The sequence below is a fragment of the Mobula hypostoma genome, chromosome 6 (genome assembly GCF_963921235.1).
Source record: "Mobula hypostoma chromosome 6, sMobHyp1.1, whole genome shotgun sequence".
NCBI lineage: Eukaryota > Metazoa > Chordata > Chondrichthyes > Myliobatiformes > Myliobatidae > Mobula > Mobula hypostoma.
The window spans coordinates 55,568,654-55,585,736 of record NC_086102.1 but is presented as its reverse complement, the minus strand read 5'-3'; the positions used below and the strand labels follow the sequence as shown (position 1 = coordinate 55,585,736).

The 17,083-nt window shown below is 38.6% G+C and overlaps 1 protein-coding gene across 7 annotated transcripts in view; it reads left to right on the top strand.

Moving 5' to 3' along the window:
- Positions 1–346: 346 nt before the first annotated feature.
- LOC134348055 (zinc finger and BTB domain-containing protein 20-like) overlaps positions 347–17,083 on the top strand; it is a 348,683-nt gene continuing 331,946 nt past the window's right edge. For 3 of the 7 annotated variants that reach the window (XM_063050853.1, XM_063050850.1, XM_063050854.1), the window contains exon 1: positions 650–1,837. The gene's annotated coding sequence lies outside the window, so the exon portion shown is untranslated. Of the gene's footprint in view, positions 486–510; positions 619–648; positions 1,838–17,083 lie in introns of those variants that run through there. The other 4 variants (XM_063050857.1, XM_063050856.1, XM_063050851.1 and 1 more) reach the window with 3 other exon arrangements.

Sequence of the window (17,083 nt, the reverse complement as noted above, 5' to 3'; positions counted from 1 at the left end):
AACTGAAGAGATCAGGCGGCATTCATGGAAAAGAACAAACAGTCGATGTTTCGGGCCAGACCTTTCTTCAGGACTGTCTAATATTGTTTTAAACCCCTTCAGTACAATGTGATACTCGGGAACCCATTCTAAAAATTATTCTCCCAAGCTTTCCCTTGCAACCAAAGTTTGCAATGCATGAACATGATGTCAATTTCCATTATTACTTTACAGCCACTTGGTTAAAAATATGGCAAACATCTGGAAGATTTTGAACATGACAAAATATACAATGTTGGAAAATAAAAGACTCCCTACCGAACAAAACTAGCCAGAAATTTGCAAAAAGAACCCCGGAATCACTCAATTCCTGCTTTTACAACAAATGACACGGGAAAACGCTTCTTTCGGTTCGGAGCCGCGGCGCCGCGTGACGTCATGGCCGAACAGGTTGAATGACGTCACCGCAGTGTGCTGACCCGCTGTCTCGCGCTTCACAACAAACGGTAAGTTTGCATCTGCTGCCGGCGCGCGTCCGAACCTTCGAACTGAACGGCCCGGGAAGATCGCGGGCCGCAAGCGCCACTCCTGCCGGCACCTCGCCCGCTCCCCCTCCGCGGGCTGCGAGTTGGGAGGGAGGTGGGTAAAGCGGGGTCGCCGACGCGCCTGTGAGTTAATCCGGACTGTGGCAGCGACGGGCGTTTCATCTGTCTCACTGAGTGTGAGTGATGAACGTCCCCGGGCGGAGGCAGCAGACACTCTGCCTCCATCCCTAGCCGCCTCACTCCCACCCCCCCATCATCTCTGAACACCAGCACTCCTGGGGGGGGGGAGGGGGGTTGTGGAAGTAAATAAACATCACTGAACTCTGAAGCTCACTTAAAACAGTTGCATTTTCCCGATGACCATTGCTATTTTAGTTTTACGTTATGGCCACAGCGTTGCGTTAATTAATAGGTAACGGAGCTCTTGGATGGCTGTCGATGGTTCTGGGGTTTAACTTTTGAGGAGTGTTTTTCCACTTGGGGCTCAGTGTACCTGTTTTGGCTTTGTTCTGTCCGAGTGTGATTGAGGCCTTTTTCCTCACCTCGGCTGGAACTGAGTGAGTAGGCCAGAGGATTTCAAGCCGCTTTATTTATGATCTGTCACCTGCCGCTTTGAGAGCCGTCGGGAGATTGGGGGGGGGGTTTGAAAGATATTATACAAAACACGAAATGCGTAGAAACTAAATAGGCGACGGACGGGCGGATGGCGTCAACCTAGCTTGCTATCAGAAAAACACGGTCCAACTACAGTCTGATTGACGTAGCGTGCAACGAATGATCTGTGTAGCCTGCTTGATAGAAGTGGCAGGTGTCCAATAGCCTCACTGCGATAGGCGATCGACGTGGCAGGTGGCCAATAGTGTGCACAGGCTGGCTTCGTTGCCGACGCGACTAGTACAAGCATAGACAGCTATAGGTGATTGACAGGTGTCAGGACCAGTCAACTGCTCAGATGTAATGATTGACAGGATTGCAAGACAATGAAGACAACGCGTCTGTGTGCTTCCCTCCCTGTTGAAAATGATTGATATACCGGTGTTTGTGATTGACGGCTGCTTGGGTCAATCGAGGCGTGTTGAGTTACATAATGGAAATTTAGAGGATTTGAATCCAATCAATCTAGTCGGCAGGACTGTTAATATCGAGACCGTGGGTGCAATGTTATACCAATCAGTGTAGTGTTGGGGCGGGATGTCTGGTTATCATGTTAGGTTGTCTTTTGTGTATACAGAAGATGGATACAGTATTCAAAGTGTCTACTTTGGAAATGTGTTTTATTTCGGGAAATATATGTTTGTGCTTGGGCAAGTGAGGTACGTGACTTTAAAAATTGGAAGCAATAAGAGCAAATAATTTAGACACTTGTGTATTGTCCGCTTTGATTGTCATGACCAAGTGAAATTTTGGATTAATTTGAGACTTCTGATGGTCGCTTCAGTAAATTATGGGCTTTTGAAGGCTGTATTAATCCGGTATCTATGTCGAGTAGCCTTTTCCTCCATTCTTCATCCGCCCCCCACAACGCCCTCAGGGAAAAGGTGATAATTGATTTCTGTAGGTGTGGGGTTGCAGGGGCGAACATTTTTTAAAAATCAGGTCTAGGTGGCAATTTTAAATTCCTTTGTTCATTTGACAATCGCAGTATCAAGTTTTTTTTAAAATTTAAAAACAAATTATTGCCTTTCGTCTACGACAGAATATTTCTTTGAGTGAAAATGTTAATAGTTTAGTAAAAGTGTTGAAGTGCATTACCAGGCCCCAGTTGCTGAAGATGCAAATAGTTTTTTCCATAGTCTCTTCGGTTGTCGACTCAGAATTAATTTAATGAGAGGAAGGGGTGGTCAGTTGTGTAAAGGAGTTGTGAGATGGGTGGGTGCGGGGTGTTTGGTGCTTGTGCTGGAAGGGAGGTTTTGTTTTTGTTTGTTAATTACTTCAGGCCAATTCTCTTTCACCTGATTTGTTTTGGGGCTTTCTTTTGCACTATATTGTATTGGCTATCTGTTTCCCTCTAGATTATTTTCAAATTCGGGTTTAGCAAGTAGTCTTTCTTTTCTCACTTAATCAGCTTGTATATTTACAAGAAGCTGTTGCAAGTAATTCTTAAAATTACTTGATGTAAAAAAACGGTAAGCCATCACAGCAAAATTTTTTTGGAAATCAATTATTAGGTGTTGATGTAAAACAGATAATACTTAATTGCCCAGTGAAAACTTGTAAATTATTCCATTTCTTTAATTGAAATAACCAGTTTCTGCCCATTAGCATTTTTACTTGTGTTTCTGTATTTTATTATTCGTACAGGGGTTGTTATATTTTTAAAGAAAGCAATTAAAATGGCACCATATTTCATCATCTGTTTTGTAGAATTATTTTTAGGTATCGCCATGGAACAATATGTGTGAGAGCTTACTCTGAATGTTCTGGAAGAATTCAAGGTTGCTTGTTATTTTGTTCTGTCTGTGGTGCATACTTTAATCAACAAAAGCAGTTGTTAGTTACTAAGTTCTAGATATTGTCTTAACTATTTTGTGGACTTTTTCCGATGTGTATCAGTTGTTTAAGGCATTGCTGTTTTGGGTTATAAGGAGACCGAACTTAAAAGTGCTTTTTTTACATTATGGTTTTACAGTATGGTTTTACTTTACTGAGAATATTTGTATTATGTGTGTGTGTATATAATATGTAAAATATTGGGTAACCTGCTAGGATGGCTAATGAGGGGAATATTGAAATTTGTTATGCCATAATATAAGAAACCTATAACACGTCAAGTTTAAAAACCAGCTGTGGCCCATGTTAATATATTGTGTTTGATTTTATTTCTTGAATTGCTGGGGTGGTGAGGTTGTCTGCTGCAATGAAATACTCTTTCAGTAAGTGTTCTTGTAGCGTTTATTCAAGGAAGTAATTTGGGAGTTGACTACAGGAACAAATCTGACATTAAAATATGCAAATTTTTTTTACTTTGTTTTTTGAGCCCTTGACAAAGTATAGAATATTTATATCATTGTTATACTATAAAGGATTCTCAGCTAATGAGGTTTTGAGACTTGCAAATAATATGTACCTTAAGAAATCCTTCTTTCATTTAAAAAAAAGATTCCTATTATCTCTAGTTTCAACTCTTACTACTTTGCTGCTAGCAAACACCTGCTTTCAGTTCAGGATGCTTCTTTTTCCCTCTGCCTGCATTGGCATAATGGTGCAACCTGGTGTTGGAAACAATATATTGTGTAGAAGCAGATCCATTTGGTGCATATGGAAAAACAGTTCAATAATGCTTTGCTCAATTAATAATCTAAAGGTTCATGTTTAAAAACAGATGATATAACAATTCAACTACTTTACCAAAGCATCAATTTTAAAATATGGATTGTTGGACAGTTGGATTTTGGCATTCATCTGTGAGTTAATTTCATTTGACTACAATATCAACTCAGTAGATTGTTACAAAATTTTGGTTGTTTTTAGAAACAAAATTGACTTCAAATGGCAAGAGTCCATATTTAATTTAAAAACTTTTAAAAGGAGCTCATTTTCCCATTAAGAACATTGCATGCAAAATGTTCTATGTGCTTTTGTTCTGAGAAGTTTTTGAACCAAAATTTCTATCTTTTAGTTTGGCTCTATATTTCAACATTTGCAAAGCTCTCTTGTTTACATTAAGTTTTGCTTTCACCTGCAAGTAACAACTTTAACAAGATACAAATTTACTTGTGCATCTTCTGAATTTGAAATTGGTTTGATCTTGCATCTTATTTCAATAAATATAAATTATCATTATTGGAAAAGATAATTGAACTGTAGTGATTTAGATGCACCCTATTACCTGGTTTTTCGTAGTTAAGATTAAGACAGGAAAAAGAAGGAAATACTGCTTAACTATTAAGCAGTTGGAGTTCATAATATTTATTGATGCCTCTCATGCTTCCCCATGCGCTTCTTTACAGATGTTCTCTTCTAGTACAATGGAATAGATGGTAATTGTGACTGTACTTGTGAATTGGTTCTAGTTGTAAATAGATGGGAAATGCTCTTGTTTAAAACCTTCAGGTTCAGGTGATTGGGAAATATACTATTTACTAAGTTTCTCTCTGAACATATTTAAATAGCCAGATACTTACTACAAACTGGATGTTTTGAACATTTCAAAAGGTTTGACAAAGTAAAGTTTGCCACCTTTGATAAATTGAGCCAACTATCTTGTGTTGTTTTTCTTTTTGCAAGTGGATTTGAAAGCTAGTGAATGAAGTAGATGAGAAAGCTATGTATTTTATTTCAGAGAATCTGTTCCTTGAAATCATGTATGCACAGTAAATGTGTAAATAAAATCTGCAAAGCCAGAATTTTATGATAGTGTGTGGTTGCACAGAATGTGGCAACATGGTGTTTGGACAATGCATGAGGAGGGTCATCTGTATGTATACTAACCTTTAAGGGTGTAATGTGCCCCACAGAATGTTTGATAATTGTTTTTTTATGTATGAAGGTGTTAATGCAGGTTTTAGTCATCTATTTTAATAATTCTAACTTGGTTTTCAAGGTCAATTTTTTACAAGCTGATTAAAATTTATTGTTTTAATTGCAGTCAGGTAGTCACTATATAACTGAAACATGGATTGTTGAGAATTTTTTATATTTTAAATGCATTTTATTAACATTTTAAATAGAATAGTTTAATAATTCAGCCTTTTAGCCAAGCTAACTTTCATTAAAAGATATGTTCTCTATTTTAAGTTTAAAAGACTAGTATTAAATAATAAATTTGCATATTGCTTCTTGCCCTTGATGTCCCAAGACTATGGTCCTGAATTATTTGAAAAGTGTCTTTATTGTTACAATGTGGGAAAACAGCCAGTGTGTATAATTAAGTTCCCATAAACGGGAAATAATTAAGTGACCAATTCATTTCTTTTAATGATAGTCAGGTTAAGTATGTTTGACAGAGCATTGGGAGAATGCCTTTGATCTTGGAATAACCTAATTTTTTTGTTTGTGTTTAATTTTGGAAAACAATGGGTTCTTGGTTTGATATCCACTCAAAGTGTGCAGTGTTGGGGAGTCTCGATTTGTGCTCAACGCTGTGCTGTGAGTCTTAACTTTTGAGACCTGAAAATTAAGTTTTAGTGTGCTGTCACAGAGCCAAATCTCACAGTTTGCAATGCACATTCAATTTAGAATTTGAGAGTAGTGAGTTACTGTTGATTTTAAATAAAGTATGCTCTAGTTTTCATTCTTAGTGGATTTCATGAAAATCTAAAATTGATGTAAATCGTAAATCAATATTTGTAACAAAAACTGGGCTGTAAGTAAATATGGTTATTCCAGATCCAGTTCCTGGTCTGTAGATAATTTTTATTAATTTTAACAAAGGATTATTATCTTTACCAGTATTAGTATGTTAAAAGAAATCCTTATCTTGATGTTTAATCTGCTGCTGGTTGGAATATTGAAATGGATGAAAGGGATTTGGAGGAGGATTTCCATTGGGAACTTAACTGCAGAATGACCCAATATAATTTTCTTTTGTTTGAGTGTTAAACATTTTTTAATGAATCTAAAGCAATGCTATTATTAGAAGTACCTTCTAGCTTTGCTATCAGTAAAATACACAGCTTTTTCAATTGCATGCTTTTTTTGTAGCCATGTGTATTCCAGTTTTACAATCTGAAAATTAACAAATTATTACAACCCTTAGCTTTATAAGCTGTTAAGGGTAAAATTCCATGCTTATTTCCTTTGATTTCTGGAACACAAGGTTTTCCAACAGGCTGACGAAGTACGTAATATAAATATATACAAAAATGAGTGTTTGTGAAGAGCATCAGTTTAACGTTGATCCAGAAGAAAATGTAAATAATGTGTGAAATTTCTACTATTTCCATTTAAGAAACTAATAGTATTTAATTACTGTTGTTATGAAATGTTGTTTTGCTTATACAAAAGTCTTTATTCAGCATTTCTGTATGCTGTTGAAGTTGAGCAGGGTAATTTACTGTTCTGATGGAAATGTAAAGATGGTTAGTATTGTCTTGTAATTATTTTTAATGCTGTGAGGACTTGGAGATACCTCCCAAATTTCTTAAGTTTTGAAAGGTAAACAGAAGAAATTAGAAAATTAGTTTGTTTATTGCTAGTTTCAAAATAATTGAGTACATTGTAGGGAATAGAGAATATAATTTCATTCTCAGGGAACTCTTAAAAGGTGACAAATAACTTGCTGGAGCTCTGTCCAAAGTTACAAACACATCAAAAACGTAAGGCCAAAACCAGTCACCTGGTTGTTAAGGGCAATTATTAGATAATCTCCTTCAGTTCAGTTTTGTGAACCTAATTCATATAATATAAGCAATGCAAACCCTACAAAATAAGCAGTTAAAACATTCTATTATTCTGCTAAGAACTTTTGTTAAAAGAATGAATGAAGGCAATTTCCTGTAGTTTAATTATAGGAATATGTGTTTCGTTAAGGGAAAGAATCCTGTGTTTTGTGGAACTATGGCCAAGTTTCAATTATGCTATCTTCATTTGTGGATTATTTGCCACATTTTTACTTCCTGCTGTGTAACTTCCTAGAATCTTTTATTGGGAAGGACGATATTGCAGGTATGTTAATATTCTACATGACTGCTTTCAGCACAGAAACGTAACAGAGTGCCCTTGTGTTTTCTGATTAGACCCTTGTGATTTCTGATTAGACCCTTGTGACGGCAAGGAAATGCATTATGTATAGGTCTGCATTGCTACTCTTGGGACATATTTTCTGTGGTTTAAATCTGTTTTAATTATTTTACTACCAAGTTTTACCACTGGAGGCCCTCAGTCTCTTGTGTGTAAATATTGACTTTTACAATGCTGGGCATCTTGTGTCGTTACAGGTTCCACAGATTTAAACAAAAGCAATTTGGGAAAACTTGAGCCAAAATCAGCATACCTTAATACTCTTTAATATCATTTTTTTTTTTGCTTTCTTTGTGAGATGAACTTTTTTTATAGGCTGCACCTTGCCACAGAAAATATCTTGGAGGAATGCTGCAGTTCAGGCAGCATCAATAGAAGGGAGTAAACATTCAGCATTTCAGGCTGAGACCCTTAATCAGAACTAGAAATAAAGAAGGCAGAAACCAGAATAAGAAGGTGGGGTGAGGGAGAAGTGCAAGCTGGTAGGTGACAGATAAGACCAGGTGACAAAAGCTGAGGTGGAATAGCTGGAAGAGGTTAGAGGGCTGGGAAGAAGGAATCCAACAGGGGAGAACTGTGGACTATGGAAGAAAGGGAAGTAGGAGGGGAACCAGAGAGGTGAGAAGAAGAGAAAGGTGAGAGGATAATCAGAATTGGGAATGGAAAAAGAGAGGAGGGAATAGGGAGAATTTACTGGAAGTTGGAGAAATTGGTGTTCAGTTTGGAGGCAGCCCAGACGGAATATGAAATGTTGCTTATCCAACCTGGGTTTGGCCTCATTATGCAGTAGAGGAGTCCATGGACAGACATGTCAAAATGGGAATGGGAAGTCAAATTGAAATAGGTAGCTACCAAGTCAGCTTGTTTTTTTGCAGGGTACAGAGTGGGTGCTCAAAAAAAGTGGTCCCCCAACCTGTGTTAGATCTCACCAATGTAGATGAGGCCACACTAGAAGTGCCAATACAATAGATGACCCTAATAGACTTGCAGATAGTGTTGCTTCACCTGGATGGACTTGTTTGCGGTCCTGAGTCATGGTGATGGAGAGGTCGAGGGGCAGGTGTAGTACTTGTTAAGATTATAAGGATGGGTACCAGGAGGGAAATCAATGGGAAAGGACGAATGGGCAATGGAGATGAGATCCAATACAAATGCTTTGTGGAGCATCTATCACCTCCCAGCTTGTACTACTTCCCCTCCTCCTCCCCCAGCCTTATTCTGGTTTCCACCCTCTTCCTTTCCAGTCCTGATGAAGGGTCTCGGCGCAAGAAGTTGATCGTTTATTCTCTTACATAGATGTGCCTGAGTTGCTGAGTTTCGCCAGCATTTTGTGAGAGCTAATCAAGATTTACAGCATCTGTAGAATGTCTTGTCTTACAGAAAATATCTTGACTCAAATGTTTGTTCAGCAGAATGGTGTGCGAAATTCATAGTGCCTAACAATTTTTGCTGGACTCATGTTTATTGTTTATGGATTATACTTGAAGTAGGATTTTTACTGCATTCTTATTTTTGATAGCTTTATTTATTGTGGATATATAAACATTTTCCCAAAAAAATCTGCTCAAAACACTTGCATTATCATCTTGGAAATTGATGTAAATGAAGTTTCAAAATTTTATTTAATGAATACTCACTTTTTAACATGAATATTTGCAGTTCAGTTGGAGGGAAAAATGTTAATTACCAATTTTAGATTGGGAGGAAATTGTACATTCAGTTACTGTTTATAAAACTTGTTATTATCAAAATGTAGTTCTTAACATATCAGAAGCTTCCTGATAGGACCAGATCAATGACCAGATATCTTTATCACAGTAACATTTCCTGAAATAAACAATTAAACAACAATTGTTGGAAATGTGCCTCAAAAATGTTTTGTTGGTTTTTAATAAATCCTTTCCCCATTATTTTCTATTTCCCTTTAGATTTTAATGTATATTATTCTACTAATATTATATTTCGTTCCACCGATCCTCACCTACCTGTACCACTTAATTTTGGGGTTAAATTTGGTTTAAAGATACTGACTTGGCAGTTCAATTTCAGCTTTAAGATTAGTGCAATGCATGAGACATAGACAACTTTTAAGTTATTTGCAGACCAACTAGAATTAATACTGCAGTGTGAGCATTTGGCACTGGTGGTTTGTGGTAAAGGAGAACTCAATTTGTTTGTCCACTCAGGGTTAAAACATGTTAGAAATCAAGAGGGAGAAGATCTGCCATATCGACTACTGTCCAGTGGCATTGACCTCAACAATAATGAATTATTTTGAACGGCTGGTTATGGATCACATTAAATCCCATCTTCCTGCTACATTGGACCCTTTTGAGTTTGCTTATTACTCAAATTGGTCTACAGATGATGCCATAGCTTCTGCACTCTACACCATCCAGTCTCACCTGGAAAATAGTGCCTCATATGCCAGGATACTGTTTATTGACTTCAGCTGAGTGTTTAATATGACCGTCTCTCAGAAACTGGAGCATAAACTGTCCTCATTGGGTCTCAGCACCTCTCTGTAACTAGATCCTGGACTTCTTGGCAGAAAGTCCACAGTCAGTCCATGTTGGCAAAATCGCCAGGGCTGCATGCTCAGCCTGCTTTTGAAGCATGATGCACTGCTAGATCCAGTTCAAACTGAATCATCAAGTTCACTGATGGCACAATTGTGATTGGCCTCATCAGCAATGACGACGAGACAGCATACAGAGAGCAGATAGAGTGGCAGGTAGAACGGTGTGAGCACAGCTTGAGTCTCAATGCGGACAAGACCAAAAAGATGATTGTGGACTTGATGAAGGTGCAGGCTGACCACTCTTCACTGCACATACACACCTCCTCTGCAGGGAGAGTGAGGTGCTCCAAATTTCTGGGAGTACACATAAGAGATGATCTCAGCTGGTACCTCAATGCCACCTCTTTGGTCAAAGCACAGCAGCGTCTCCATTTCCTGAGGAGATTTGAGGTGAGTAAGTGAATGAGGGTCCCCCCCCCCCCACCATTCTAACCAATTTTTACAGGAGCACCATTGAGAGTCTCCTGCCCAGCTTAATCACCATTTCGTACGGGAATCACAAGACATCTGACTGCAAGCTCCAGTGCATATATACATGGGGAGGGAGGGAGACTGCATAGTAACATTACCAGAAATAATGCCAACAAATAATAAGGTACATGTAGGATACAAGTTTTAAAAAGTAAACAGTATTACACTATTGATGATTCGTATGTGATGAGATCTGGATGGTGTCAGGAAGTTCAGTAGTCTTATGGTGGGGGGAAGAGGCTGTTCCCATCCTTGCAGTTCTTGTCCTAATGCTACAGTACCTCCTGCCTGATGGTAGGGGTCGTGGTGGTTTGGGGAGGGGGGCTGTCAGATTGTCAGACAGATGGGAGGGATTATTGGTAGTGCTTAGGGCCCTGCGTGTGCAGGACTCCTAATAAATATCTCTGGGTGGAAAAGAAACCCTGATGATCCTCCAGCAGTCCTCACAATCTTTTACAGTGACTTGTGGTCAGATGCCTTGCAATTCCCGTACCAGACGGTGATGCAGCTGGTCAGGACACTTTTGATGGCACTCTTGTTTTTTTTTAAATTGGTTAAAGTTCAAGGAGGGGGAGCTTCACTGGACTCAGTCTCCTCAGTAAATAGAGTCACTGCTGTGCTTTCTTGACCAAATAGGTGGTGTTGAAGGACCAGATGAGATCATAAGTTATGTGCACTCCCAGAAACTTGGTGCTCCTAACTCTCTCCATGGAGGAGCCCTGTATGTGTAGTGAGGAGTAGTCAGCCTGCCCCTTAAGTTCACAATCATTTCTTTGGTCTTGTCCATGAGACTACTTGCTTTCAGTGGCTCAACTGCCATTATTACTAATTTCTCGCATTCCTTCCATAGAATCCCAAGCACATTTTGTATCTGGAGTATCCACTTTCCCATTTCCTTCCCATCTTGACTTTGTATTATAGTGGCCTTCACTGTGTACAAAGTAATCAATCATGTTTCCATTTATTGCCACTTAAGAATGTTTTTCTATCTGCTGAACTAAATTTTTGCTCTCCCAATTTGTCAGGAACTGTCAATGAATTATAGATGTACATGCAATCTTAACCAGGCAAAGGTGCTAGCAATTCAGTTGTCTGAGTTACTATAAATTTGACGGCAACCAAGTCTGCTATCTGTGCACTTGGCTGAGTAATTTCAGATGTGTCTTGTTAAATGAATCCTAAATTCCATAGCCCTTCTGCTTTAACCATCTACAAAATTACACCGTTCTGAATGAATACTCGTCTTGTGTTCTTCTGATTCCCCGGAAGGGTTGGAAATTTGGTTGGTGTGCTTCCCCTGCCATTTACACTAGGCTGCTGCGTTTTGTGAATGAATTGACTTGTTTCTCATCCAGGTTTCTCCTCTGCTTTGAGGGTTGAATTCTCATGATGGGATTGTTACAGATTTTTTCAGAGTCTACAAGAACTTTCCTGAACCATTGCTGATGATTTTTCAGAGAGATTGTATTAGTATATCTGTTTCAGGAATCTCAACAGGTTTGTGAATTATGTGGTAGGCTTAAAGGAGTCAGCGGTATAATGATGTCAATGCCGTGCGTGTTGGCCTAGGAATGAATATAGACTTTGGTCAGTTATTCTAACCATGGGTGTGGAGATTTTACAAGGACTGCTTTCAAGGTATTGCCTCAATAGTTTTGAGGTGTTTTGAAATGCTGCAGAATGTAGTCCATGATTCAAAAGTATAGGAGGCCAAAGTTAATTGTTGCCTTCTAGAATGAGCATTGTAGTTGGTTTATGGCCTTGATCTTCATCCATTTTTCAGAATTTCATGATCAGAGTTTTGTCTTTGAGAAGTGACTCATGCCAGTTAACGATCCCTAACTGCTGTGGAGGGTAATGACGTGCCACCTTAGACTCAACAACCCAAATGCTCTGGATAATAATAAATGTTAGTTGGTTATCCATGGTCAATAAAAGAATGGCAATCATTTCTGGGTTTTTAGTACCTTGGTGGTGGAAGTTAGCTGAAGCTTTTTTCCTTCCCTTTCAATTAAAACCACTTGGCAAATTGCTGCCGCACACACTGAAGATAGTAGCCTCTATGGCCAATGTAGAGTACAAGGGCAGCAATCAAATATTGGATTACTAGCAAGTCCTCTGACTTGAATCTTTTAAAAAATCAGAACTAGCCTAGGTATTCTGAAGTTTCAGTCATGGAGATAAAAAACTGCAAATGTTGGAAGGCAATCTACCTGGAGGAACTGGGCCGGTCAGGCAGCACCTATTTGAGAAGGAGTGGTGCATCTGCAGATGCTGCCTGACCTGTTGAGTTCTTCCATTTTTATTTTCCTGCGGGTTGCTCATGTTTTGAGTGTCCAGCTCTGTGTAATCATATTACTTATATGGATGATTTGATCAAGTTTCAGGCTTTGAATTTCAAGGTAATGGGGATCTAAATGGCACCAATTGAATTATACTTCACTTGCACTCCATGTCACTCTGTCAGTCATTTGTGTATCATCCCTTTGTTCCTGCCTTCCAGTTGCACAGTTTGTGCTTCAGTGTTCGCTTTGTGCCTCTGAGCATGTACTTTCATGTTGTCCAAGATCAATTTTAGTCCAGCACTGCAAAGACTATACGTATATTCAAAGAGAGTGTGATGGAACTTGACTATGTGGCAAGATTGTGTGGGCTTTGAAATAAGACTTGGGTCAGGTTCGCCTGTGCTAATTCACTCTGTGTGAATATATAATCTCTGTGGCACTGGAATGAAAATACTTCATAGCTGGGACATCAGAATGGCGAGCCAGTGAGTTTGATGGGGAGAGTTTCATGGCATCAACTTTTTTTCTTGGGGACCAACATTTTTAACTTGGAGATGTACAAGCATCTGCTGTGTTATGTAAAACAAGTAGATGTATGGGCCACATGAACATGCTGGAATGGGCTTTCTGGTGATCGAATCCTACAGAAACCCTACATCAACCCTACATCCTCAGGCTCAGTTCAGCTATGAAATGGCTGCTTCTGATAAGTTTAATTTTGTACCTGAGAAGACCTTCCTGCCACTGCTTTAGAACAAGAACAAACATGGGGTTAAGGGATTAAATCATGAGCAAAGAAGGCATAAACTAGATTTATTTTCTATTTGATTTTAAGAAATATAGGGGTTATGTCATCAATGTAGTAAAGAGCCCAATATGACAAATGGCCAAGAAGCTTATTTATGATGGAGGATTTTAAAGTTAAAATTGGATCATTTAGGAGTGAACTGCCTTTCCTCACTAAACTGTCTGAAACGCCTCCTCCCTTCCCAATATCAAAGAGTGGATCTTGTATTAATTGAATTTTCAACATTGAGGTTTTTTTTTGCAATATAAAGAAAGATGCTAAATAGAATTGAGTGGAATTGATCTGCTCATCAGTTATAAATAAATATAGAAGATGTAGCATTGAAGTTGAATCATTTACTATTCCTATACAACCTTTTAAAATGAGAATGTGTTTTACTGGGGCATCATTTTGGGATTAAACAGAGAATCTCAGTAAAAAGGACCATGTTAAATTATTTTTAACATTAAAATGATTGGCAGATCAAATAGGAATACCGTTTCCTATTGTCTTGCGCAGTCCTGTGTATCAGCTGACATCCCATTCTTCTCCGTAGATGTTCCTTTATTTTCCTAACGTTAACAGGATAGTCTCCAGATGTGGTGATGTAGTGCTGTCAATTTGGGGAATTGATCCTGAGTCATCAATGAAGTTACATGGCGGGGCACTGTTTTGCTGACTGTCATTTAATTTTAAACAATTTGTAATCCTCCAATCTGAAAATCACTTCAGAGAAACTTTAGGGAAAGTAAAGGTACATCATGTGTTCTTGAATCTAGTGGTTTAATAACCACCAGGAGTGTCTTGGACCATCAGTAAGAAGGTGTGTTGATCCAATGTGTTTAAAAGTGCCAGTTCATAACAACATTGGTAAGAATGATCACAGTATAATCCTTATGAATAACAAAGATCCTACATTGAGTAACACACATCAAAGTTGCTGGTGAACGCAGCAGGCCTACATTGAGTGTTAGCCATTGTATGGTGTAATAGTACAGTTTTATGAATTGGGATACATCCATGACCAGTTTCAGTAACCAAAACTAGTCAGAAGTGATGTTGGCCACAATAGAAATTTATATTAGCACAGTTAGCCCTATAAATACCACGAAAAATGGGGAACCATTCTTAATTTAAGTGGAAGCACAGTAAAATGTGGCAGTAACAACAGCTGCTGAAGTAGTCCTAATTTTATGAAATTGCTATGCAGTCACTTGCAGTAATGAGCACCAAAAGAGCTATCTTGAGAACAAAATTTAAAAAGTCACTCAAATATCAGTGGAGAACAATAATATAGCCCCAGTGAATTGAGTAACTGATAGGAAGAGCAGTTCTGAGAATATTCCCATTCTCAACTAGTGTGAAATCCAGCATGGGGGCAAAGGAACCAAAAAGATTTACTTCAAATCATTGAGAAAAATTATTTTGAAGTGAATTTAAAGTGTTGAGTGGATGAGTGTACTCTATCATTGCCTTTTGTAAGCGTCTGTTTCCATTCAATTCATTGCACATTAAGTTGCATCTAGAGATGCAATTGCCACAGCAAATACCTAGACAGTATCCTGCTTTAATGTATATCAGCAAAGGATCTTCTGTAACCACACTCTTCCATGCCATCTATGAATCTTAATATCCATCAAGAGTTAGAATACTTCAATACTTACTTTACTTTATTGTCGCCAAACAATTGATTCTAGAGCGTACAATCATCACAGTGATATTTGATTCTGTACTTCGCGCTCCCTGGAGTACAAATCGATAGTAAATAGTATAAATTTAAATTATATATCATAAATAGAAAATAGAAAAAGGAAAGTAAGGTAGTGCAAAAAACCGAGAGGCAGGTTTTAACCGGATATTTGGAGGGTACAGCCCAGATCCAGGTCAGGATCCGTTCAGCAGTCTTATCACAGTTGGAAAGAAGCTGTTTCCAAATCTGGCCGTACGAGTCTTCAAACTCCTGAGCCTTCTGGAGGGAAGAGGGACGAAAAGTGTGTTGGCTGGGTGGGTCGTGTCCTTGATTATCCTGGCAGCACTGCTCCGACAGTGTGCGGTGTAAAGTGAATTCAAGGACGGAAGATTGGTTTGTGTGATATGCTGGGCTGTGTTCATGATGTTCTGCAGCTGCTTCTGGTCTTGGACAGGACAACTTCCATACCAGGTTGTGATGCACTGTAGAAGAATGCTTTCTACGGTGTATCCAGCAATCTTGATATCTCCTCTAGACAGGATAATCTAGTCAATGCACTATGTGCATCTTCATGATTATTTTTATAGGTGATATCAATGATACTATTAGGTAAAACCTGTTTATCAATAACATGATTAGGCACTTGGTTCTGCTTCTGCCAAAGCTACATGCCTCCTGACTTCTACCATGGTCTTAATTTGGACATGTTGCACTGAGCTGCTTAATTTAACCTCTTGACGTCGGGATGGTCTATGATCAAGGTTGAAGATAAAATTCTTAAGGCAGCTGAGGCAATAACTGATGAAAAGATATTTGACAGTAGTTGTTTGAAGCTGGCAATTATAGCCCTAGGATGTTGGCACAGAATTTGTTCAGAAAAGTGTCCTCAGTTGACATATCTTTGTCAAAGTTCTGGAATGAAGCTGTTTGATTCACTGTGTTTAGCTTTGTTCACAACCTTATGAAAAACAGAAGTACTTCTGGCAGCCGATGGTAAATCTGGACAATATACAGACTACAGCATGAATAATGCCTGTGACTTCAATGCTCAGTAATAATAAAAATGAGAGAACTGTTGCATTGGCATTACTCACATATCAGAGCTCAACACCAACTTGGTCAAAACTACCACTCCCTTATTGGACCAGGCCTTGCTTCAGTCTAAATTTCCAGATTATCCAATCGAAAAAAAACACTAACAAGTTAGAGGTTAGACCGTTCACAGTTAAATTCATTCTGGGCTTGCAGTATAATTTTTATGTAAAGTTGTAGCCCACTGTTTAAGATACTGGACTAGAGGCCTAGACTATTATTGAACAGGATGTAATGGTCATAATTTCACCTTTGCAGCAACATATTTTAACTTCAGTAATCTGGAATTTAAATATAAACATCAATAGTGATTACATTAAAACTTCCAAATTACTGTAGAAGCCCCGTTTGGTTTACAAATGTCTTTGAGATGGGGTTCTAATATTTCCTTCTAATATCCTGAAATCCTTCTAAGATTTTTGCTTTTTGAAACATTATGTAGCAATGCATTATATACCCCTGGTCTCGCTTCATGTCCTGTGACATTCCTATTCCATAACCTGGAGAGTTGCAGCAGCATTAGATACCAGCGCTTCTCTTTTAAGTACTTACTTACAAATTTTGTACATTGTGATGCAGCTGGACTTCATATTTTCATTGTTGGTGGAGTGTGCTGATACAGTTTAGTTTGAAGGAAGCCCTTAACTCTGAGTGGAGTTGTCGGGACGCCGTCATGAGGGCGTTTTATTTAGCAGGCTTTTTTATTTTTACGAGGCCGAGTTGCTAGCTCAACGCTCAACAGATGGAAGGCGTGCAAGGCAGCTGGCTGGATTCGAACTCTATGCCACTATGTCACCAGCCAGCTACAGTTTAGTTTGCTGTACTGTAATTATATCTAATGAATTTCTGTGTGAACTCGAGGGACAAAAGGGATGAATTGTGACTATCAGAGAAGTAGGTTCATGTAAGAATAAATCTATTTCAGGAAAGAGTTCACGTACAACTGGATAAGTTTGTGAACAACAAAGGGCT